Raw genomic sequence first — 27,081 nt, forward strand, 5'->3', positions numbered from 1 at the left:
TGCCTTATTTTTCATTTGAATTTATCTTGCTTCAACTTCCCGCCTTTGGTTCTTGTAGCTTTTAAATTGCCCTTTAGTAGCTAGTATTTTCTCCCCTGGATGGTATTTGCACACCTGAATCTAATCTGTAAAGTTCTGCAACCAAGCAAACACAGGTAGCATACGAAAAAAATACAGTGATAAAATCTATGAAATATTTTTGCTGATCAACTTGACACAAGTGTAGTCCAATGGGTAGGGCACAGGTCTGAGTCTCTGAAGATTTGAGTGCTACATCTAGTTCCATCACACCCCTGCTGTGTGACCTTGGGCAAGTTATTTCATATCCCCCATGCCTCTTTCTTGTGTAATTAGATCATAAACTCTAAGAATGTTTCTTAGTAGGTGCTTTTACAGTGCCTGGCATAATGGGGCCATAATCCTGGGGCCTCTGGGTGCTAATATAATGTAAATAATAATGGGGTATACTGTGGTAGGGAAAGATCTGTATGGAAGAACATTGTTGCAGACAGGTTTGAGAGGCACTCTTGGTTTGAGAGGCACAACTGTTCCCTTGTGGAACAGATGGGACTTATAGAGCTCAGATGGGATACATCAAACCAAAAGCCACATCAAAGTTCTGGCTGAGCTGCATATGAGCTAGAGCATGTTATTAATTGTTATGAGCTCTTTATGATCATTGTAACAATTTGTTCAATGTAGGGAGATGAGAAGGAGAAAGAAAGTGAAGTGGGTGGTTGGTGATGTTAAATATCATCCCTCAAGGCTCTTGGTGGGGATATGCCAATACCCACCATTAATGCTACATCACTAGCTTCCTAAGTCTGGCAATCACTATCTCCTCCTTGCTCACCCAGGAAGACATTTACCTCTCTGTGCAGCATGTTTGTGCATGCACCATTTAAGCCCAAATTTATATCAATTACAGCAGCTGGTTTGGTCTGGCATGAGCTGTCATTCGTTGTGAGCTCATGCTGTCACCACACTGCTCTCTCCTACATTATATACTTTCAGACTGATTCTCTCATTATTTGTGGTAATATTTTTTCCAGTTTTGGGCCCAATGATGTACTCATTCCATATATACAGCTTCTATTGAAATCAATGGCAGTTGCCATGATAGACTGATTATGGGATTAGGCCCATTGACTTTCAACTACATGGTGATATTGCATGGAACTCTATTTTTTAAAAACTATATTTACTCTTTAACCAAAGACTGGATGTCTTTCTACAAGATAAGATGTTAGTTCAGTCACAAATTTTTGGAACTGATGCAGGAATTACTGGGTGAAATTGTATGGCCTGTATTATGTAGGAGAATAAAATAAATGATTGTAGTGGTCAGGCCTTTAAATCCATTCATTTTCTCTTTTTTAATCATCTGGGACCTCATCTGTTCTCCTTCTTACTGATTCTTTAAATTCTCCTACCAATGGATTATATCTCATTCACGCACATACGCTCAGGTTATCCAGGTACTCTCTCTGCAACCAGTTGTCATTCATTCACTCTATCATCCCATTCCTCCTTAGCTTGCAGTGTCTCCTTACATTGTGTTGAAAATCGAGACAAAGTAACAAGGGGCCTAATCCAATCCTCACAGAAATTATCAGGTTGAAGTTTTGCCATTTACTTCAATGAGCTTTGGGCCGGACCCCAAGATACGATTGTTCTCCTTCCTGATGGTGTAATGATCCTTCCGTTTCCCTGGTATCCTGGCTCTAGTGCATTGATAAAACTTCTCATTTCCTTTTACTTCTTTAACTCACCCTACAGTATTATCATTTTGCCTCTCTAGATTGGTCTCTATAAAGCTTTCACTGATATCAGATCCTCAGCTGGTATATGCTAGTGTAACAGTCTGAAAACCAACGGAGCTACGCCAGCTAGTCATTTTGCTTTGTCATGCTGATACATGCTACATCCTGCATTATTCTCTTTTGTCGCTCTTTTATTATAGGTAGTCCTTCAAATAGTTACCTTAGTTTGTTCTTGTTCCTCATGTTTTTCTGCTGCAGTGGAATTGATTTCTGTTGTGCGTCTTTTATATAATGCCTTGGAAACCTTCCCTCTACCTTTTTGCTCTCTTAATAACTTTATACTTAGGAACTTGTTTATTGGTTCTCAATCTCTGGCAGATTGTCCTTTGGGTGCAACTGAATACTAATAAACGCCTCCTTTGAATTTACTGCACAATCATATGTTAATGATCACTCCCTCCAAGTTTACCGTTCACCTCCAAGCTCTTAATTGCTTCCTCCCTATTAGTCAATAACAGCTCCAAAATTGTCTTAATTCAGCTGCTTGCTCAATTTGTTGAAACAAGTAATTAGTGCAGTTTGGTAATTTTCTTTGATTGATTGAATTTCAATGTATTTTTTCTCCCAACAACTGTCTGTAATTTAAATTTCTTGTGACTTAGTCACCTCTAATCATATTTCCCAGCACAAATTGAGCAGCACTTTCATTCTGACTTTCAGGTCTGGAAAATATGTTGTCTTTATTTGTATGTGGCCTAATGGAAAAACAGTAGCTAGCTTGCAGGCTCTAAGAAGGTTTCTGGACAGAGTTCAAAAGTCTAGTAAACTTTTTTGCAAAGATGTTGTAGCGCTAAATATTTGGTTGCAGGAAGGGATTTCAAGGCACTGTGCATATGGGACTGCTGCTCATCTTTGCTCTGAGTTACCATTGTATAAAAGACATAGTCTTTCTCTGCGTATCCTTCTTTCTTTTAGGGAGGAAGGATGGTTTTGTGGTTAAAGCACTGCCCTGCAACTTTGGTGAGCTAGTTTCAATCAGCAGCTCTGACAACAACCTGTGTGACCTAGTGTCCTGTTTGAAAGAGGACTATGTTACTGCCCCAACTAGGTATCTTTTAGTTCATGCTAGCAGCGTTTACATGAAACAGCGGAAGCACAATAGTTTATTGCACACTGCAACTCACACCTCCTTTGTCTGCACCGTGGGCTCATGTAGATAAGCCCTTAATCTCTATGAAGTAACTGAGAAGAATATTGGAACATGTGGGGCTTCTGATGAGTGGTCGCAAGTTCAAATTCCCATCTAATCTGTCACACAGATGGTGAATATTCTCTTCTCTTTGAGTGCCTCTGTAGGACATTGGACTTCTAGAGCAGGAAGGACATTTTTAAAGGTTATAGGTCTGAGTCTGACTTTCAGTCAAGGAAAGAGAATTCCCTTGGACTAAGAAAGGCGGTGGGAGCCATAGGAGAACGAGCTGTAGTCTCCGCTCTTCCTCCCCCAGACAAGCACAATGAATAGAGAGTGCCATTGTGATGATTCTTGAAGCTCCTTTGTATCTAAAGAAAAATAGTTGAAGAATGTACCCATATACACTGAGTGCATACTGTACAAATGCATGAGTAGACTAGCGGTCACTATATGCCCAATAGCATGTAGAAAGTGACAACCTAGTTTGAATAACTAACTCCAAATAGTGCACACATCGTAATGGTCAGAGCCTGATTGCTGAGGTCGCTTGTGTGAATTTGGGAACAGAAGTTAGTATGGCCCTCCCCAGCAAACATTACTGATGATAGTCCAAACATCATTATTTAGATTCTAAGATCCTCGGGGCAGAAACATTATCATTCTTTGTGTTATATACAGGGCTAAGCACACTGTCCAGGAGTAACATGTAATAATGTGGTTAAGAAACAGTGTCAAAGATGAGACGAGAAGTAAATCTCATGTTCAGAAGATATGGAGCAAAGGCCCATGATCTATTGGTTGACTGGTGCTCGGAACTCACTCTCATTAGCAGACAACACTGAGTTGACCATTTCTGACTGGCTTTCTAAAACATTGTGTTACACTTTTTTTCTTGTGTTGCGCCAGTTGCACACTGATGTGAATCTGCAGAAGTCAGTGGAATCATGCTGGTGTAAAATCGGAATAGTGTATTAGCAAACTAGGCCCATTTTTCTCAAAATCCAACTAGGAATTTCCCACTACTTCTGTTTTGCTGGATCTTACCTTGCAGCTTGCATAATTAAGTTATTGCAGTGCAGTACTGAAATCTCCCTAGGTGATTGTTTTTACAAGCTTTGTATACATTATTATAAAAATTACCTCGCTCCAAACTGTAATGATGGGAAGCCAAAGTTTTTCAATCAATATTAAGCAAGCCTTTTCTTGTGAGTTCAGTGGACATTGACAGCAACTTGCACAGAACCGCAATATCAGGAAGAATAAAAATGAATGGAAAAGTTTAATTCAACAAACTTGGATGTGCTTTGATTTGTAACCAATGAAAAAGAACTATGGAGGCTATTCCACCCCCCTTCTTTCCAATTATGAGATGAGAAAGAAGACAGAATGTAGTTTTTCACCTCCTTGGTCAGCATTTGCTTTGCTCTAATTCTGTAGCTCAGCAGAAATACAGATTTGTAGCATCTCCTACCCTTTGTATATTTAGAATGCATACAAGTCACAAAAGATTGCCAAAGCACTTTTAAAAGAGGACCTATGTAAAACGAATGTCTCCCTATTGGACTTTATACCAGAAAAATACATCATAAATAATGAGAACTGGTCTAGAAAACCTGCATTTTAGGTTTAAATCTCTCTCTCTTTTACTGCATATATCACTGGTAATACAAGTATCAGAGGGGTAGCCGTGTTAGTCTGGATCTGTGAAAGCAGCAAAGAATCCTGTGGCACCTTACAGACTTAAACGTCTGTTAGTCTATAAGATGCCACAGGATTCTTTGCTGCTTTTACTGGTAATACAGAAGCCCTTAAGAGGCAAATCATATTCCCTAATCCTGTGTCTTGTGATGCAGAAATCTATACGAGAACATTCCTATTCTAATTCTTCTTTCTTCTGTTGAAGTTTTCCTACTGAATAATGTTAAACGATGTTATAATTGTGCATAGACTGAAGTAATCTCTTCATATAAGAGATTAAATTGCCATGTGTCATTTTTAACATAATGGAAGTTTAGCTTTCACAAGTGACCCGGCAATAATTATTATTTAATATTTACATTAAAGTGGTGTCTAGAGAACCTAATCAGGATAGATGCCCCATCACGTTAGGGACCCATGAAGGCCTGGGTCCCATGCTGAAGAGCTTACGGTGAATTAAAATCTTTGTGCTACATGGAGAAAAATGAAAGCATTTGACCTAGTAAACAAAGCAATTGACATAGAAGAAAAATGCTATGTCTACACCTATGGTAGCATACAGAGTACAGGCACCACATGTGTACTAGCTACATCCTACAGTGAAAGGCACTGGCAGTGGGGATGCAGCAGGGAAAGCCTTCGGCAGCTCCATCTTTCCCAGTTGTCTTCCCTCCGCCAGAGCCTTTCCATATAGCCAGAGCCTTTCTTGAGAGGGGAAAGGCTCTGGCAGCGGGTAGTCAGCAAGACACAATACTGCTCAAACAGGAGTGTAGACATGGGAGGCACTGCTTGGGTTTGTAGGGTATATACAGCTTGGGGGTCAGATGTGTAGGGCACTGTATTCTAATCACCTAAGCAATTCTTCACTGTCTACCAATGATAGCTTGGCATGCAGTGGGTGTATTCTACATCCCTCCATAAGTGTAGATGAATCTAAAGAGATGCTTGCATCACAACAATGAGTTGAATAGGCTCTAAAGTGCATGAAAAAGTGCAAAGTTACAAGAAGGGAAGGGGTTGCTTTATATGCAAAAAGCCTAAACAAAAAAATCCAACATGAAAACATCTTACTAAGTCCACAAGGTTCCGCTGCAATACTGGAGTATTAATACCAATTCATGGGCAAGAAAATACATAGGACATCAAGAGCTAGAGAATCATCACCCTGCTTTCATCCTTATACAAGAAAGTTGAAAAAGAATTGGTCAAGTTATTACAGATGTTTCTCAACAACTCACCATATGTGCACAATAAATTACATCTTAATAAGACTGAACACTTCAAGACAATGTGGATGGTTTTATGGGCTATGAAAGGAAAAAGGAGAGTTCAAGGTCTGGACTAGATGGGATATTTCCAACTGAAAATTTCCAACTGAAATCTTCTAAAAATTTGTTTTTGTTGAATTTTGCAGCTGAAAATTTTGCCTTTTTTTGAAAAATTACTGACTGAATATTTTCATTTCTTGACAACTGAAAACCAAAGACTCATGCCAAAACCTGGAAAAATCTGGGCTGAAAAATTGTGATCACTTGAGCGTGAAAAAAATATTTTTCTTTTTTGATGAAAAATTTACAAAATTCTCGAGAAAGCAGACACTTTCCACACGACATTTTCATTTAGTTGAAGATGCAATTTTCCATTAAACACTTTCAGTAGAAAATTTTTGACCAGCCCTAGCCTGGAATGAGAAGGTGAGGAACCGTAAAAATCTCCAAAACACATTTGTGTGAATAATTGAATGAGGAGTGGTTTAAACAGCAAATTTCATGGTAGTATCCAAATTCACAGACAAACAGTGGTTTCATAAGCACAGAGCCTCAAAATTCCTTCCTGCCAAATGGTGTCAGCCTGCTTACAGAAAACCATTCACTAGATTAGGAGTCAAATTTATAGGAGGGTTGCAATCTGAACATTGAGCACATAAGAAGGAACAATCAGTTTCACACATACAGAATGGGAAGAGACTGTCTAGGAAGGAGTATGGCAGAAAGAGATCTAGGGGTCATAGTAGACCACAAGCTTAATATGAGTCAACAGTGTGATACTGTTGCAAAAAAAGTAAATGTGATTCTGGGATGCATTAACAGATGTGTTGTAAACAAGACACGAGAAGACATTCTTCTGCTTTACTCTGCGCTGGTTAGGCCTCAGCTGGAGTATTGTGTCCAGTTCTGGGCACCGCATTTCAAGAAAGATGTGGAGAAATTGGAGAGGGTCCAGAGAAGAGCAACAAGAATGATGAAAGGTCTTGAGAACATGACCTATGAAGGAAGGCTGAAGGAATTGGGTTTGTTTAGTTTGGAAAAGAGAAGACTGAGAGGGGACATGATAGCAGTTTTCAGGTATCTAAAAGGGTGTCATCAGGAGGAGGGAGAAAACTTGTTCACCTTAGCCTCCAATGATAGAACAAGAAGCAATGGGCTTAAACTGCAGCAAGGGAGATTTAGGTTGGACATTAGGAAAAAGTTCCTAACTGTCAGGGTAGTTAAACACTGGAATAGATTGCCTAGGGAAGTTGTGGAATCTCCATCTCTGGAGATATTTAAGAGTAGGTTAGATAAATGTCTATTAGGGATGGTCTAGACAATATTTGGTCTTGCCATGAGGGCAGGGGACTGGACTCGATGACCTCTCGAGGTCCCTTCCAGTCCTAGAGTCTATGAGTCTATGAGTCTATGAGCATTTGTGTAAGCAATTCTGTGTATACTGCTGTTTGCACGTGCAAAATACATTTGTGAGTATGGGAAATGGGAATATATGCAAAACTGCATGTGTAAGAAAACGAGCAAACCAAGAATCAAGTTCAGCTCTTGGGCTTTGCTAGTGTAAAGTAATGGACCCTAGGCTACACTTGTGAATATTCCTGCAATAAGAGAAGTAATTGCAACAATCACCACAAAAGGAAATAAAAAAAATGAAGTAAGAGCAAGCAAAACTAACAAAAGCCTCAGAGGAAAGAGTTGCCTAACCTTGGAGAGATGAAGAGCAGAGTCTACAAACAAATACTCTACAGACATCATTTTGTGAATCTTACTTCTTCATGTGGCGCTCAGCTATAGGTGTGATGAGCATCCTAGTTATCCTATAGAGATAAGACAGACATAATAGACACAGTTTTGCCTTGCAGAATCTATGCTGGTTTGACATTGTTTGACTAGTTATTGCACCAAATTTTGGTGTAAATCTAGTGAGGACAATGGATTCCTAAAAAAAGAGCAATAGCTCTTCCCATTCTCCACTCCTAATGACTGATTTAAAAAAAAATTAGCCTACAAAGGTGATTGAATGAAGAGCAATTTATGTATGAAAACTGAAATTTCTGTTGTGAATTTTATATCACAGTGTTCTCGAGAAAAAAATTAGAAAAAGAGTGCTAAATTTCAACTGAGAGATTTTTAAATGTTTAGAAAGGGAATAATATTGACTAACAATCTAATAATTGTGTAAGAAAAATTCAGTCTGGAGCTGTTGAGTGTTGTAAACTTGGTGATGAAATAAATTAATTTCCATGAGAAAATGAAGGGATTTAAATCTCATTTTGAGTGAAAATACCACTTCCATAATAACATCTATAGCTGTTAAAAACATCATCATTTGTTCTGTTAAGTTTACAGGTACAATTGCCTATGAAGTGTAATATAGTCTTACAATATGAAGATTGGGCTAGATTCTGCTCTTGGACCCTAATTCAGGAAAGCATCCCTATACAAGAAAGCATGTAGTCTGACTTAAACACATGCTTAAAGTTAAGCTAAAGTGCTTTCCTGAACAGGGATGGAGTTAAACCTGTGCCTAAATTCCTCCCAAAATTGAGATCTAGGTTACTCTGGCCAAAATCCAGACTAAATATGCTGAAATCAATTGAGTTAATCTGGATTTACACCAATGTAAATGAGAACAGAATCTGGCTGTATGGATCCAGCTTCATCCCTGGTGTCAATCCTTTGTCATCAAAGGGGATGTCTATACTGCAAAAGAAAAACCTGTGGCGCTAATTCTCAGAGCCTGGATCAACTGACTTGGGCTAACAGGGCTTGGGCTGCGGGGTGAAAAATAGCAGTGTAGAAGTTCAAGCTCAGACTGGAGCCTGGGCTCCAAGACCTTCACCCCTTTGCCTGGTTGCAAAGCCCAGGCTTGCAGCCCAAGCCCAACATCCACACTGCTGTTAGCCCCTCTACCCACCAGTTGACCCAGGCTCTGAGGCTAGGGTGCCATGGGTCTTTTATTGCAGTGTAGACATACCCGAGAAGATATACCAGGGTTGGAGTTGGCTCATGGTCTTTCAAGGGCTGAGACAGATTCACTGTTCTGCTGAAAATGCTTTTTCCTCCACTGTTCCAGTAAAACTAAACACTGTCACTTTTATTAAGAATTCATAGAATTCTTCATGCATTTCTTCGGTGAAGGCCAGAGGTAAAACATTTATGAGAGCTATTTAGAGACCTAGAGTGATTTTCAAACACATCTGAAATCACTGGGAATCAAGTCAGTATCCGTAAGTTACATAACAGCTACTGGAAGAATTTCTCCTTTTGCTTTGCAAGTATAATGAATTTAGTGCACTTATAAAAAAACGTTTCTTAGGTTCCTTGCTCTTCTGTTCAGTCTTTTGGGACTTTAATATCTTCTTAAGATGTGCCATCTGCCAGATACATCCATTGGTTGTAAGGCAAAGTTAACATAAATTTATGCATTTCTTTCTTCTTGGGAAGTGTAAAAAACATTTTGAAATTTACAGCAACTGTTAAAGATATTTCTGCATTTAAAGAACTTGCTTTCTTTTCTTCTTGGCTCCTCTTTCATTAAGATTTAGAAAGAAGACAAGTCTTCACTCATATGGACAGAGGAGAAATTTGATTGTAAAGGTAATTGAGGCAGCACTGTCACTAGTTTATGACTTTTTCTTTAAAGTCAGAAAAAAGTGGGTTTCCTGACTGACAGCTCAAAGAACTCAGAATGGTATAAATGCAGCAAGTAAATAAACTAGATCTTCTCAACTGAAGAAGGGATGGTAATGCCATTTCATTAGATAATATCAAAATGCTAATATTGTTTAGTACTAGAATAAAGTTCCAGCTAGAAGTAAATCTTTTGCAGATTCATTGTATACATGGAACTCAGACATGCTGAAAAATTTCTCATTTTTTATTACTTTTATATATTCTACTGAATAGGAACATAGGGCCAAATTCACCACTTCTTATTATTATTAATTATTTGTATTATCCTAGCATCTCAGAGCCTTAGTCATGGTCCAGGTGCTAGGTGCTGTACAAACACAGAACAAAAAGACAGTCCTTGCCCCAAAGAGCTTACAACCCAAGTGTAAAGACAAGAGACAACAGATGGATACAGGCAGACAGGGAAGTACCAGGAAACAATGACACAATAAATGTGTAGTGGCCATGGCCCTATTGATTTCAGTGGAATTGTACCTGTCCATGCCAGTGGAAAATCTGACCTGTAAATTCTTCCTTGTGTCACCAAATGACATTAAATTAATAAATCTAAGAAGCAAACCCTCAGCTGTTCCCCAATAGAGCTGAATGTTGAGTGCCATTACAGGGATATATGGATGCAACTACCAAAAAATGGTCTATTACAATACTTGAATAGGCTTTTGCTCTGAGATTTTAACCCTGGATTTTCAAATGCAAGTGCCTAAACATAAGAACATAAGAACGGCTGTACTGGGTCAGACCAAAGGTCCATCTAGCTCAGTATCCTGTCTACCAACAGTGGCCAATGCCAGGTGCCCCAGAGGGAGTGAAGCTAACAGGCAATGATCAAGTGATCTCTCTCCTGCCATCCATCTCCATCCTCTGACAAATAGAGGTTAGGGACACCATTCCTTATCCGTCCTGGCTAATAGCCATTTATGGACTTAGCCACCATGAATTTATCCAGTTCCCTTTTAAACATTGTTATAGTCCTAGCCTTCACAACCTCCTCAGGTAAGGAGTTCCACAAGCTGACTGTGCGCTGCATGAAGAAGAACTTCCTTTTATTTGTTTTAAACCTGCTGCCTATTAAAGTTGTGCACACGAACCAGTAATTAATAATTTAATCAGTTGCTCAGCACTAATTAACTTCATTGGAAGTGGTGAGAGCTCAGCACCTTTTAAAAATCAGGACATTTGTTTTTAACTTGTGTTCACTTCAGTAAGAGAGAATAATGCCCTCAACCCACTTAACTGTCAAAAACTTTTGTAAAAACCCAACTCAATTACTATCAGTGGTAGCAGGAATGTAAAGAAGCATTTTTTTCCACCTAAATCTTCATGCTCATGAAATTGAGATACTGATAACAACATGGAAAATAATTGGACTGACACATATTCAATGAGAGAGAGAAATCTGAGAAAGGGAAATGGTGAAAGGGACCTAAAAGTGATAAGAGAAAGCAAAGCAAGCAGGCATTTGTAGTATGATATGGCTGCAAACAAGGCTAATGCCATTTTGGGTTGCATATGCAAAAGCTCCTAAGTGCCTAGATCCCCTTTGAAAATGAGATTTTGGCTCCTAAATCATTTAGGCATTGTGATGTTGCATGCAGCAATCTCTAAATACCTTACCAATCTGGGCCCAAGTGATGGGACAAGGAGACTGGAACAAGGGATGGGAGAAGTGAGACTGCACCTGCAATATCAACAAGGACTTTGGTGGCACCATAAGCTTTTGTGGGTAAAACACCACTTCCTCAGTTGCATAGTGTTTTACCCACAAAAGCTTATGCCCAAATAAATCTGTTAGTCTTTAAGGTGCCACCAGCCTCTTTGTTGTTTTTGTGGATACAGACTAACATGGCTACCCCCTGATGTTTGACACCTGCAATATGGCATTCAGCTCTAGATACAACATTGTCAGAAAAAAGGTAACCAGTTGGAGGGAGTTCAGAAAAAAGCATCACAAGTCAGAGGGACTGACTAATGAGTAAACACTAGATTTCTACAGGGGCTAACTCAATGGAGGATGCATGCCTAACTCCCTTAGATCCCCATGGAAATTCTAGGCTAATAGTAAGTATGAGTAGCATGCTTAAGAGACAATCAAGGGTGAGGTGCGGAGGGGCAGAGGCAGTTTTAGAATAGCAGCCTATAGATATCTGAATGGCATAAACACCAAGGAGCGAGCAAGACCCAATTATGCAACTCATTCATTGGAGCAGTCTCATGAATTTCTGCTTCATGTTACAATGGAGTATTTGTGCTTTTCAGTGTAAGGGCTGCACAGAGAGGCCTAGAGTATGGTAATAAGGGGGTGTAACTCAGAGAAAAGGGGTTAAATTATGAAAGGAAGGGGACAAAGCTGCCTAGCAGTAAGCTATATTATGCTATAATTCTATTGTGGCACTTAGCCAGACCCACACACAGAGCTGTGTTATAGGGCATTGGAGCCCTCTCAAGAATCAGCCACTCACTATGCACCAAAAGGGTGGCAGGAGAAGGCCTTAATAATAAAAAACTGTTACAACAATAATGGCATGTCTTGCTTGGAGTGGTTGTAGAAACACCTTCCTGAAGCATGGAAATACCTGGAAAGGACACATTTTGAGATTATTATTATTATTATTTGAAATAATAGTTTGTTTGTTTTAAAGGGGTTTCAGGAATGAGAAGAGTACGGCCTGAATGTTCACTGATTGTTGATATCTTTCCTTGAGACACCTAGGACCTGACTTTCAGAGGCGCTCAGTAAATGCAGCTCCCATTGAAGTCAATGGGGTTACACCAAATGAAGATCTGACTAATTATGTCTTCAGTTCTTTTCTTGTATTATTGAGATCGTTCCATGAACTCAGGAAATTTCTATGGCTGTGTAATGCAGGCAGTCAGACTAGATAATCTCAATGGTTCCTTTTGGCCTTAAAATCTATGTATATATCATCCAAAAAGCCCACGGTTTCTGCTGCTTTTCATTGGCAGCAGCTGGAAATGACCATTTTCAATGCTCTTCTCAACACATCATCCAAAACAGTAAAACATTATAACCTTCACAAATGAAACAAACCCAAACAAAGTTAAACCAAATAAATTCTGTCGCACTGTGCTGTGGGGTTTTGTATATTAACGCTTCTGGATGCTAGAATTTATAGGTGCTATTGTGCAGCTTAGATAGTGCTGGTACCCCAGAGAACTTGCTCCAACTTTACCTGATCTCATGTTCAACTACTGGGAAAACTGCAATGTTGTTACAAATGAGACAATATATTCCACCGAAGAGTGAGAAATGTATTTTTTATTGTGTTTTTAAAAGGTTTTGCCTTCTTATTTGGTAGGGGAACTATACACAAGCTTGCACAGGCAGCTTAAATTATCCATGTCTAGCTGCACTAAGGGTGTTAAGTTTATTGCTGCTTGAAAGGAACTGAATTGCTTTGCTATCAAGCAGAGCTCAAATTCAGGGACACCCAGAGTATTATTCTCAGTGGCGACTTTTATAGTGAATTTAAGATTCATAGATTCCAGGGCCAGAAGGGACCAGTGTGATCATCTGGTCTGACTTCCTGTGTCACGCAGACCATAGAACTTCCCCAAAATAATTCCTAGAGCAGATTTTCTAGCAAAACATGATTTAAAATTCACCATGACCCTTAGTAAATTGTTCCAGTGGTTAATTACTCTCACTGTTAAAAATGTACACCTTGTTTCCAGTCTGAATTTGTCTAGCTTTAACTTCCAGCCAGTGAAAGATGTTTTTCTGACACAAAACCATTAAACAAACAAAAAAGTGCAATGGCTGAACATATATTTTGTGTGTGTGTTTACCAATGAGAATTCTCCTAAGAAATCCAGCTGATTATCTGCAAAGTATAAGGCATAAAACAACAGCTTGTCTGTTACCTGCCTTTTCTAGGACACTTGCTGATGTCACCATCCAAAATTAAACCCATCAATACTGAGAGATCAAGGGTCAGGGTCGCTGACTGTGTAAAACGACATAGCTCCATCATTAACTTCAGTGGAGTGATAGTGATTTATACCACCTGTGCATCTGGCCCTAAGGTGCTACTCTAATAGACTGGAGGATTTATGTTTTCATCATCAGAATCATCAAGGATTTCAGTTTGGAAGGAGTGTCTGAACGGAACCCAAAATAAATCTGGCAGGGGAGCAGAATTTTGACTCCCAAATCCCCGTTATTTGGGGCAGGGGGAAAGGCACATTACAATGTTTTATTTTCTTTTTATTCTTGAACTAATTCTGCTTCGTTATTTATGTGACTACCCAAATAGTTTGACTCTGAAAGCTGGGGGCTGGATTCACAAAGGAACTTAGGTGTGGTGACTGTGCATTGCCGCACCTAACTTTCAGGAGTCTAGAAAATCACTGGGATTCACAAAGCTTGAGTTCAGCACTAAGGGCTTGTCTACACTGCCGTGTGAGGTCGATCTAAGATATGCAACTTTAGCTACGTGAATAGTGTAGCTGAAGTTGACATACTTAGATCTACTTACTGCAGTGTCTTCACTGTGGTGAGTTGACAGCTGATGCTCTCGGGTCGACTCCACTTGTGCTTCTCATTCTGGTGGAGTACCGGAGTCAACGGGAGAGTGCTTGGTGGTCAATTTATCACATCTATACTAGATAAATCGATCCCCACTGGATAGATAGCTGCCTGCCGACGCAACAGGTAGTGTAGACAAGTCCTCAGGCTCTTTCTGTACTGAATGAGGTGAGACAGGCACCTTAAAATGGGAACCACAAAAGACAGAATGCAGGCAGGTCCTCACCTAAAATAGCCAATGGGATTTACCAAGCCGAGGATATGTACTAAGCCCTGCCCCTCTCCTGGAGATAGGCACCTAAGGGTAAACTGCAGGGAGATGTCTCCCACAAGCGGCCAGTGACCTGACCTTTGGGGGAGGCTGGTCCCCGGCCCCTCCCCTTGTGCCTAAGGCCCTGCCCTTCCCCCTTCCCTTCTGCCCTTCCTCCCCCGCAGGAGCCCAGCGCACCCCCACCATGGCCCATGGCCCACGGCCCCAGCGCCAGGTGACCAGGCAGCACTGCCACAGCACCCCAGCTCTGGTACACTGGGCGGCTCAGCAACGTGGCTGCAGTGCCCCCAGCCCCAGAGCACCAGGCAGCAGAGTGCAGGGAACTACAATACAGAGTGCTACAACAATCTTATATTATAATCATAGACATCCTACCTGAATAATGACCTGGCCTTTGCCAGATTATCTAGTTTCTGTCCCTGCCAATAGCAACCAAAAGTTAAAACATGACACATGGTTAAAATATTGTAGGGAGGGGATGTGTTCATCCAAACAAGACAGAAAAGGTACAAGCACAAGGTAAACAGTTGGAGTGCTGTGACCGCTACTTATTATACTGGGCAAAATCCATTTACTGTTACCTTGTCCTTCCCCTAAGACTCTCACAGTGTTTTATCCATGTGCCATCATAATGGCCTCTATTCAGTAAAGCACTTAAGTATATTCCTATTTGGGAAAGCACTTAAAGGCATATTCAACTTTAAGCATGTGGTTATGTTCCCTTGACTTCAATGCTTAAAGTTACACTTGTGCTTAAGTGCTTTCCTGAATACGGATGCTGTCCTGAATGAAACGCTAAGGTCCAAATCTGGGACTAAGGTTATGACACATACAGTGATGCATATGTACCCACTTCTTCTGTAAAAGCCCAAATATACTCCTCTTCCAGCTTTGCTACTATTGGGTGTGAGAGCTGCAGAGCGTAGGAGCAAGAGTGAGCTATGTCAAACCAAGCAGGATGTGCAATCTTTGGTTTCCATCATTGTGTAAATGATGTCCAGGTCAAGTTGCAAATTGAAAAAAAAAATGCAAACTGTTTTTGCTGGTTGATAAAACAAAATGGCACCAGGAAAAGGCAAGGCCTGAGTGGTTTTCCTTCCCCTTTCACAGAGCTGGTTTAAAAAAAAGAGAGAGAAGCTTCACTAATTTTGCTTTATGTGCAAAACTTTTCACACAGCAATGCTGGTGACTCAGAACTGAAAGCACTACATTCCTGTACAGGACCAAGGATAATTAGCACAATATTTTGGGGGGTGATTGTTACTTTTATGCAGTATTTGAGTCTCTAAGGATAGTAATGTATCCCGCATGTTAAGAATCTGCCCCCAAATTTGTTTTCCAGTATTAAACGTTTCATAGAGCATAACTCTCTCATATGAAACAACACATATTGAATGAAAAGCTCTTTAGAGCGTTTCCCCACCTTGCCCATCTCCTGCACTTTCAGATGTTTGTATTTTAAGAGCTATTTTATTTAATGAGCCTCTGTTTTTAATGATGCTTGCTTTATACTTACATAGAGCATATATGGGAGGTTTTTCAAACCTGCCTGACTTAAGACAACAAGTTAAGGAGATGTGCTCCTAAATCTTTAGACACCTTTGAAAGTCTCTCCTTACATGAGTAAGACAGACCCTCTGATACATGTGAGTGGGCAGCTCCTCGTAGAAATTTTATGAATCTAGCTAAGGTGAAAACTAAGCATATATAAGGAAATCTTGTCCCATCCCAACACATGCTGCGTCTCCATGGATGAAAAGGTTTCCAGATGCACTGGACCAGTGTAACTCCTCTACAGAAGCCTGGACAGATATCAGGATATAGAGCATGGCTGGACACAGATAACTCTTCCTGCACTGGGGGCAGTGATGCGCCATGAGAAACATGGGAGGGGGGAAGGGAGCATGGATCTGCAACTGTAGATACATGTAATTATTTCATTTCTACAACAATTTGGGAGCCAACCTAGTCAATTAAAAAAGTTAATTGGTTGATCAAAAGTGTACTAGAAGCTTTTCTCCTAAGTTCATGCCAAGGCCTATTTGGATGCAAAACATTATACTAGGTAATTAATTTTTACTTGGTTTATAGATACATGAGCGGTGAAACAAGAGTTTTCCTGCATTCTGACTGTACATTTCTCCAAAAATAAATAGGACATCTATTACTTTTTTTTTTTACATGATGTTAGGTCTTTTGCCAGTGATTACAGAAACACAGAGCACAGAAAACAGATGGAATTAAGTTAAATTTGCTTGTTTTTATCAGGGCAATATCCTACGTTCCCCATCCCATTTGGCTCAGATTAGATAGTAATAGTAATCCCTTTTTTCTAAATCAAGTGATACTGTGACTCAGTAAAATATTTCAAGAGAGCCTCACCTTAAATTTGTTTCTGGTGTTACAGGTATCTATGGGCATGTTAAAATAGCAGGAAATTAGGATTGAGATTACTTTTTAAAATCAGATCAACAGATTGGTCTAGATGGCCTATCATTATTTGTAAAATATATTATTTTTAAAACCAAAAAGTCAGCAAAGTTGTGGCCAATGTGTGAAAGAACTAGCTTCTCTGGAAGAGCTGATATACTGATTGAATGATATTTCCCAAAATTTTGCCAGATTATCTATCTTCTTTCTCGTACCATGCCTACCATCATGATAATATACATAATTAAAGGTGTTATTCGAGTGTAATATCACTATTTCCATGTAATTAAAGTTTGTTATAAGATTGTGTACTAGTTACATGTAGCAAACTGTAATTTCAGTTATTACAGTGAAATCTATTAAGTATGAATCAAGAGGGGTAATGATTAGTTACTCAGTCACATAGGTGACCTTCCAGTTTTGTGAAATAGTGGTAATAGGAAGGTAAAGATAACCACAGTGTAGTTACGTTAATGTTCCAGCAGAGTTACAACATAATTACAGTAACTGTTTTGTTAAGTGTAACCCTTTTCCAGTTTTAGGGACTTTGTGTTTTCTTCCTTAGGAGCTGGGGTTTAGAGTAGGGGAAGAATTTCTGGAAATGAAAAGAAATTAACATGAGGAAGAACTACAAATGCATTTGATTACACAGAAGTAGTTTCAGAATGGGTATTATTTTCTTTTCCTGCAGTTGTTTCATTTTCAAGGGCTCCCTTTGATTTCTATTTATCCCTCACTCCCCATTTTCTCCACACTAGATGAATGTTTCATTTAAGTCCCAATAGATATTATTGTCAGAGCCGTTTAAAGCTGCTTACTGCTACTTGTTCTATTCCAAGCCTGATTTTCAGCTCAAAAACCGTTTGGTCAGTATTTTTCCAAGGTTAAACCTTCATACCTATTCAGCCAAAAATGTTTAAAGGAGAAAAATCTGTTTTAAAGTAATATATATTTAAATGGTAGACCAGAGTTTTTGCTTACTAATACACAACAGTGCAGGAGCCAAGTTGGATAAAGCCATTCAAACACTGTTGCTGCAGACTGTAATACAAACAAAAAGAATACAGAACAGCAGTATATCTGCTGTAAATAATCCAGGCCAATTTCATCCCTGGTAAAATTCCTCTAATGATGGTAGGCTTCTCCCAGTGATAAATTTGGTCCATGGGGTTTCAGTTTCTATCATTTACAAAGGGTTAATTGAAAAGATTTCTGAAAAAAAAGGATCACACATATAGTGATTTCTCTCTATGGACAAGCAATATATATGTCTCATCACAAAGCCATTATTATCTTTTCTCACACAGAGAAATATAGCTACGTCTTAGCCATGCATTCAAAAATATAAGGGGCAAGAATCTCAGAGAGTTCGTCTGTATTTCTGTTAGGACCACATTGCTAAGTCTATCAAGATCCAGACAGCACACGGCAAAAATGGTGGGTGCATCATCAAAACACTCACAGAACCTAGAGCTCAATCCAAAGCCCAGTGAAAATCTTGGCTGTAATCGTTTCACTACTTGTTAGAGGCATAGTCCTCTATTGCTGGTACAGAGGGATAAATAATATCCAAGGGTCATGTTGTACCTTCAATGCACATGTAACACCCATTAAGTCAATGACAATGGCACCTGTGTATCCAATGGCAGAATTTGACCCTAGAAATTAGAGTCATCTCATCGAGGTCATCTTACCAATGTAGTATTGTTCCCTGCAGTAGAGCAGATGACATCAGAAGCTGGAGAACTCTGAAGTAGCTGTGAAGGCACTGGGAGTGCTGAAGGTCTGCTCCAGCTGGTTCTACTTCTACTTCTTCTCCATCCTGATGATCTGGAATCTTTAACAGGCCACCCCCACAACAGAGCTGTGCTCCTCCGGAGGGTGAGGGACAGTGGGAAAGAGGAAGCAAGAAGCTTATTTAGTGGGGGTAGAGGGTAGGAATATGGGAGGAGAGAGATGGTGTGCCCCGTCCAGCCTGTTTTTTGACTGCTGACGGGATACTGCTGCAATTCCTATGGGAGCAGCTGAGGCCTTAGTTGTCATTTAGAAGTTTATTTGTGTTTGGCTGTTTAAAGGACAGGATTAGCAAATACAAAGAGGCAACAAGGAGAGTATGGATTATGACTGAACAATGTCACCTCATTTGGTGATTATCTATACACAAACATTTCTATAGGAACATGACGCACAAAGGAATTTACAAAAACACCACCTCTAATAGGAGAGGGTAATGGGAAATGCTATTATCTTGGGCACTTTGGCAATTAAAGAGGTTATTTTCAAAGCGGTGGGTGCAGTTAGAAACCACAAGGTTTCTACTGATGCAAATGGGAGTTGTGCAGCTAAAACACCACCCTGTGCTTTGAAATTAGAGAAACAGCTAAGAAATGAGAAAATTCTTCGGACTTTGCCAGTGGAATCAGACAGTGAACTGAAATTTATACTCCACATCTTTCTTCCTTTAGTGTTTCCCTTCCATTACATCCTTCCATTATCTCCTTGTTACGAGCAAGATTGTAACCTTCTAATATGCCCTGAGTAAAGAGCAGTGCATAGCTGCCCCACCCCTGGAACAGAGCAAGAACAAATTGTAACTCACAGCATTACAGGACTGCTAGATAAAAGATATATGTATATATGTGTACATAGTAGTCATTAACTGATCTAAAATATGGCACCTATTTACACACAAGAATATGTAGCATTGTTCATAAAGTGGAATGTCTAATAAAGTTGTTGTTATGTACTGCAAATGACTTCCTAAGTGTAGCTCTTAACACAGGCACATTCCTTCCTCACACACACAGAGGAGTGGAGAGGAGATACTGAGACAGGCCAAGATAAAAAAGATCATGCTGAAGATAAGTGTGGACAGAGGAAGAAAGACTTATACAGAAACATATTAGAAAGGCTGAAAAGTAGTCTGAAGGAAACATGGCACAGAAGGAATAGGAGGGAAATGAAGGAGATCAGCCTTGGAGAGACTGAATTTGAAATGGCAAAGAGCTCATGCCTGAGAGATGGTTCATGGTTTGAGAATGAGCAAAGAGAGAGAGAGGCTGGGCTGGAGGCGGATTTTGGAATCACCTGCTAAAAAGTAACAGTTGAAATCATTGGCGAGGATGAATTTGCCCAGGGCAATGTACCCAAACCACAGGCCTGAGGGACAGAGGCATAGAAGGTGGGGAGAGAGGGATGAGGATTATCCAAAAGGGATGGGGAAAGGATTGTTCAGCAAGGTAGGAGGGGAATCCCTAATCTTGGAAGCCAGGATGCAAAGAAGTGGAGGAGGGAATGATGAAATGTATTAAAATCAGCAGAGAAAATTAGCTAAGCTGAGCTATGACTTAGGGCATGTCTGCAGTAGAAATGTGAGTTGATCCATGTTAGCTTGACGTACAATCACCACAGTAATTACTGTGGTGGCTGAGTTCCACACTACTCTCCTTCGCTGGTGGCATGAATCGTCACCAGAAACGCTTTCACTGACTGAAGAGGGGTAGTGTGGGAGGTTGAGCGGTACCAGGGCTCCCCTGGGAATTGGGGAGCGAGGAGCCTGGGCAGCAGCTGGGCTGAGAGCTGGGAATGGGGATCCGGGGATCAGTCAGGCTCTCAGTAGGGTGGGCACAGCCCTACTGGGAGCAGCTGGACTCTAGCTGGAGTCCCCCACCTGCCCCGGTGACAGTCCAGCTTTCTTGTCAATTTCACGGCTCCAGCAGAGAGCTGTGAAATTGACAACAATGACAGCGGACAGCCAATGAAAGTAAGGCAGTGTCTACAGGGTGCTGCGTCACCCTAACTACACTGACGTACACCCTATTCCTCTCACAGAGGTGGTGTTTTTATGTTGGTGAAGCAGGGCACTCGCATCAGTGGGAGCAAGGCAATAGTGTGTACACTAACAAAATTAGGTCAATTTAAGCTGCCTTACGTCAATCTAACTCTGTAGTGTAGACCAAACCTCAGCTAGGAGAAAGTCACGAGTGACTAGAGGTGGCCAAAAAACGGTACAAAAATTTCAGAAAAACACTGTGGAAATGTTTTTTCATTCCATTTTTCATCAAAATCACTGTCCTCTTGGTGAAGACAGGCTGGCTAAAAGCCACAATAGGTTCTGGAAGGTGTTCCCTCTCCAAAAGATCTGGATATTGTTCTTGCTTGTTATTCTGGAAATGAAGTGTGCAGAAATGGTTTTGGTCAATGTAGGTTGCCGTATAAAAGAAGGGAGGGGCTAGGGTGAGCTGAGTGCACTAAAAAAATTGTCATTTTAGGTCCTGTGTTGTTCTGCCTGCAATACAGTCAGAGTCTCTGTCTACAGCCTTTGAACTGATCATAAGTCCAGATCCTGGTTACCTAATATGTAGAATATGTTGAGACGCATGTACCACTGAGACCACTACCTATCATGCTGACCAATATTATGTCATTGTACTCCCTCATCTGCTGTATCAATCTGTTATCTCTTGTTTTACAATTAAGTTGCAAGTGCTTTAGGGCAGGGACTGTCTGTTCTGTGTTTGTACGGCACCTAACACAACACAGTCCTGGCCCATGACAGTACAATAATAAAAACATAATAATGATGATGGGATAGATCTGCTAAGCAGAGGATGGCAACCTTCATCATCCCCCACCCTACTGCACATCCCCTTTCTCTTGGCCAGGTAATGGGAAAGGCCTTGAACCAGGAAGTGGCCAAGGTTTGTTGGGAAGCAGCAGCATCCTGGCAAGCCAGGAGCTGAAGGGAAGCTATAAATAGAAAAAAAAATCATAGGGAATCACATATGGAGCCATGTGTGGAATAGGCAGTGGCTAGCGGCCATTACAGCTGCAGAGATGCCAAGGGGTGGCTGTCTTCAAGAGTGAGATTTACAGCCCCCTAAAAAGTGAGGTTCAAGGCCAAAGAGTGAGACTTTGCAAGGGGTATGAAAGGTCTTTGCAACAGCTGGGGACTCTCATCTTTGGTCCCTGGCCACATCCAAGAGTTCAGGTTTTTAATCCAAGCAGCACTCAATAGTTTGCTTTGTGCTTAAGATTGCATAGGAAACGCTTAAATGTCCTAATTCATACTGCAGTCTAGGACATGTGAGAATTCTATATGCAGTGCAAACCAGTGGATTTTAATTAAATCAATTATTTGCTGGTTGTAACAAAAACCTGGATAGTCCGAGATCCCTGAAGACATGATTTACATTTTGATATTGAATATGTTATAGAACCGGCAAACTTTCAATCAAGTCCTGTTCCTTTTTTGGGTGAACTCCTACTTTTTGACTGTCAAGTATTCACACATACAACTCCCACTCCCCCAGAACTCCTCCTCCCTCCTCTCTCACCCATATAAAACACGGGCCTATAGTCTCCATGGTTACCACAAGCTTGGAAAGTGTCTTTCCAAGCTCGAAGTCCCATGCCTAGGGCCCAGGATGTATTATTGTCTTTTGCAGTGCCTGAATAAAAACATTTCCAAACTGTATATATTTACTCCAAAAGAGTCAGATAAGTTTAGGAATGTGTGTGCAGCATGCTAATGAGTAAGTCTCACACTCAGAGAGAACATGTGTTCAGGCGAGCGCAAGTCTGTGCGGGATTTATGGGGGAGTAGGAATGTCTGGGCAAGATGCCAGTGCAGAGGGGCCAATGAGAGACACTAACTCAGCCTGGCCTGGAAACCTGCAAGCTCCTATTTGCTTAAATAGAGACTGGAGTGGAGAGGGCACCCAGACACTAGGCCTGAAGAGCCCTGATTCTTGATTGGACTGTTCCAGGGCCCAAATATTTACCCCAGTGCTCACATGAATGGTAACAGTATAAGTCTCGATACCTAGGACATCTGCAATGTCTCTCTTTCCTTCTAGCCCTAGTAAAATACCCTTTAATTGATCTATGTGTCTGGATACTGGGAGCCACCAGGGCTAGCGCCTACAAGGATTGGATCCTGAAGCCCCTACAGTGCCTGTCTCCGAGTTATGGTGCACCTGGCACTCTAGGGACTCAGGGAGCTGCATTACTGAGCAGCCCCAAGAGTTACAAAAATAACATGCTCCAGTTCAACCCAAGGTGACCCTGCCTTTTAACTCCTGTCCTGGCTTCTTTCTTCATCATATTCCAGAAAGCTAAACTACCCAAAGTCTTGTCATCTACTATACCACAGTCTGAAAGGAATGAGAAAGATGAATGGCCCTATTGAGTCACTGCGAGTTCTGAAAAAGTCATGGAGAAATGGGGAGGTCAGAAAATTGGGGAGAGAAGGAGAAAGCGAATGTGATGAGGTTTTAAAAAAGAGAGAGAGAGAGAGAGAGAGAATAATTACCAACTCCCTAAATCTAACTTCAATGTCCAGACAAAGATAAGGATATTCTATTAAGGGGGGAAACCATTAGACAGCTAGAAGATAAGGGAACTGGGTAAAATTCATCCCTATGCAGAAAGATACCACAGGGCCTATATCCCACTCAGGTACTCAAACTAGGAGTAAGTGATGCATAGGCCTTTTGCTGACTTTCTGCATGGGGCGGATTTTACCCAACGTGATCTACAAATAGCGTGGCTTTATAAAAGAGAAATCATACCAAACGTGATGTTTATTTTGATGCAATTACAAAATTAAGAGAACAAAGTAGCTAATAATAGCAGATGCAACATGTCTTGATTTGAGTAGCGCACACAATGAAATGTCTTGCACACTCTTACTGCAATGATGAGAGCAAATTGGCTTGGGTGTGCATCACCAGGAGTGAAAGCCAACTGAAGGAAAAGGGATAATCAAATGCCAATGACTCTCACTGACAATGATTAATTATTGCTATTGTTTATACACAATAGTGCTGAAAGTTTGCACAAAACTGTAGATCAAGAAGGCTGTGCCTGATGAACCACAGTTGCTCTGGAGGATTTAAATGCTAGAGGATCTACAGGAAAATGGAACAAAACAATGCGGAAGTGGTCACTGGAGTTGGAATGCATCCCAGAACAGTTGGGGTTTAAGGAATCTTAGGAGGAGTGTGTGAGAATTTCTTGTACATTGTCCCACTTATTCCAGGGCAACATTAAACAACAAGTGCTTTGTATCTGCAGAGATTTGTACAAATGTTAACTACATAAACACTCACTGGACCCCTTGGAGGAGAGGAATTGCACAAGTGGGGATTAAATAGCAATGATAGTATGAAATTGAGCAGAGGAAAATGTAGGCTGAGTATCACTGCAGCACAAGCAAAGCTATTCATCTGATCCTTCTCTGAGAGGAAAGAGACAAAATGTACCCCTTCTGTTTTTCCATAATCAAAAGGTTCATTGAGTCATAGAGTTTAAGGCCAGAAGGAATCATATGATCATGTAGTCTGATCTCTGGTATAACACAGGCCAAAGAGCATCACCCAGTAATTTCTGCATCAAGTCCATAACTTCTGTTTGACCTACAGCATATCTTTAGAAAGACATCCAAACTTATTCTGAAGATTTCATGTGACAGAAATCCACCATGTCCTTAGGTAAATTGTTCTAACAATTAATTACCCTCACACTAAACATATACTTTATGTCTAGTTTGAATTTATTTTAGCTTCAGCTTCTGACCTTTTATGCCTTTTTCTACTAGATTAAAGAGCTGTCTACTACCACAAATATCTTCCTGCTATGGATGTTTGTATACTGAGCTCAAGTCATATCTCAGTCTTCTCTTGGCTATACTAAGTAGATTGAGCTGTAAGGTATGTTTTCCAGAACTTAAATCATTTTTGTAGTCCTTTTCCGAACCCTTTCCAATTTGTCAATATCTTTTTGAAGTGTGGACACCAGCACTAGACATAGTATTTCAGTAATAGTCTCACCAGTGCCATATGCAGAGCCAATACCACGCCCCTACTCATCAGGGGTTGTATTTGCCCCCTCATCTACAGCATCAAATCACACTGGAAACTCGTGTTCAATTGGTTATCTACCATGACCCAAAAGCTCTTTTTAGAGTCACTGTTTCCCGGATACAGTCCCCCGTCTTTTAAGGGTGATCTACATCCTTGTTCCTAGAGCTATGATCTAGCATGTTAAAACATATGTGGTTCAAATGGGCCATACCAAAGGATCCAGGTCAACCTATACCCAATATTATTTACCAGCCAACCAATTTTTGTGTCATCTCCAAATTTTACGAGCAATGATTTTATATTGTCTGCCTGATTCTTGATAAAGATATTGAATAGCACGGACTCAGAACAGATTAGTGCAGGACCCCAATAGAAAAATCCTCTTTGGATGATTCCCCATTTACAATTATTGTTTTTAATCCATTTACTAAGGGCTTCATTGATTTTGTAAAGTATCAGTGGGGTAGCTGTGTTAGTCTGAATCTTCCTGCTATGGATGTTTGTATACATCCCACACACAGATGGAATACAAGCTGTCAGGAACAGTATCCCTGATGATGCTACAGCACAACTGGCTGCTGAGCTCTGTGCCTTTATCCTCACACACAACTATTTCAAATTTAATGACAATATATATCTCCAGATCAGTGGCACAGCTATGGGCACCCGCACGGCCCCACAATATGCCAATATTTTTATGGCCGACCTGGAACAATGCTTCCTCAGCTCTCGTCCACTCACGCTCCTTCTCTACCTACGCTACATTGATGACATCTTCATCATCTGGACCCATGGGAAGGAGTCTCTGGAAAAATTCCATCATGATTTCAACAGCTTCCACCCCACCATCAACCTCAGCCTGGACCACGGGAGGTCCACTTCCTAGACACCACGGTGCAAATAAGTGATGGTCACATTACCACCACCCTATACCGAAAACCTACCGACCGCTATGCCTACCTTCATGCCTCCAGCTTCCATCCCGGGCACATCACACGATCCATTGTCTACAGCCAAGCACTGAGGTACAATTACATCTGCTCTAACCCCACAGACAGAGACCAACACCTACAAAATCTCCACCAAGCATTCTCAAAACTGCAACACCCGCATGAGGAAATAAGGAAACAGATCAACAGAGCCAGACGTGTACCCAGAAGCTTCCTACTGCAAGACAAACCCAAGAAAGAAACCAACAGGACTCCACTGGCCATCACATACAGTCCCCAGCTAAAACCTCTCCAACGCATCATCAGGGACCTACAACCCATCCTGGACAATGATCCCACAATTTCACAGGCCTTGGGTGGCAGGCCAGTCCTCGCCCACAGGCAACCTGCCAATTTGAAACATATTCTCACCAGTAACTGCACACCGCACCATAGTAGCTCTAGCTCAGGAACCAATCCATGCAACAAACCTCGATGCCAACTCTGCCCACATATCTACACCAGTGACACCATCACAGGACCTAACCAGATCAGCCATACCATCACCGGTTCATTCACCTGCACGTCCACCAATGTAATATATGCCAGCAATGCCCCTCTGCTATGTACATCGGCCAAACTGGACAGTCGCTACGGAAAAGGATAAATGGATACAAATCAGATATTAGGAATGGCAATATACAAAAACCTGTAGGAGAACACTTCAACCTCCCTGGCCACACTATAGCAGACCTTAAGGTGGCCATCCTGCAGCAAAAAAACTTCAGGACCAGACTTCAAAGAGAAACTGCTGAGCTTCAGTTCATCTGCTAATTTGACACCATCAGCTCAGGATTAAACAAAGACTGTGAATGGCTTGCCAGTTACAGAACCAGTTTCTCCTCCCTTGGTTTTCACACCTCTACTGCTAGAACAGGGCCTCATCCTCCCTGACTGAACTACCTCATTATCTCTAGCTTGCCTGCATATATATATACCTGCCCCTGGAAATTTCCACTACATGCATCTGACGAAGTGGGTATTCACCCACGAAAGCTCATGCTCCAAAACGTCTGTTAGTCTATAAGGTGCCACAGGACTCTTTGCTGCTTTTATTGATTTTGTATAACACTAATATTTTTTATCAGAATGTCATGCAGGCCTAAGACAAGTCTCTTACAGAAGTTAAAATATATTATGTCAGCACAGTTACTTTTATCATCAAATTTGTAATCTAATTAAAAATATCAGCTTTATCTGACAAGACTTATTTTCCATAAAAGCATGGTGATCGGCATTGATTATCCTGCCATCTTTTAATTCTTTAATGAAAGCATCCCAGATCAACCTTTCCATGATTTTGCCTGGTATTGCTATCAGTCTAACCAGCTTAGAGTTTCCCAAGTCATCTCGTTTATCCTTT

The 27,081-nt window shown here is 40.8% G+C and overlaps 1 protein-coding gene across 3 annotated transcripts in view; it reads right to left on the reverse strand.

Moving 5' to 3' along the window:
- PTCHD4 (patched domain containing 4) overlaps positions 1-27,081 on the reverse strand; it is a 124,597-nt gene that overhangs the window by 28,764 nt on the left and 68,752 nt on the right. The window lies entirely within an intron of this gene.

This window comes from Gopherus evgoodei, chromosome 3 (genome assembly GCF_007399415.2).
Source record: "Gopherus evgoodei ecotype Sinaloan lineage chromosome 3, rGopEvg1_v1.p, whole genome shotgun sequence".
Taxonomy (NCBI): domain Eukaryota; kingdom Metazoa; phylum Chordata; order Testudines; family Testudinidae; genus Gopherus; species Gopherus evgoodei.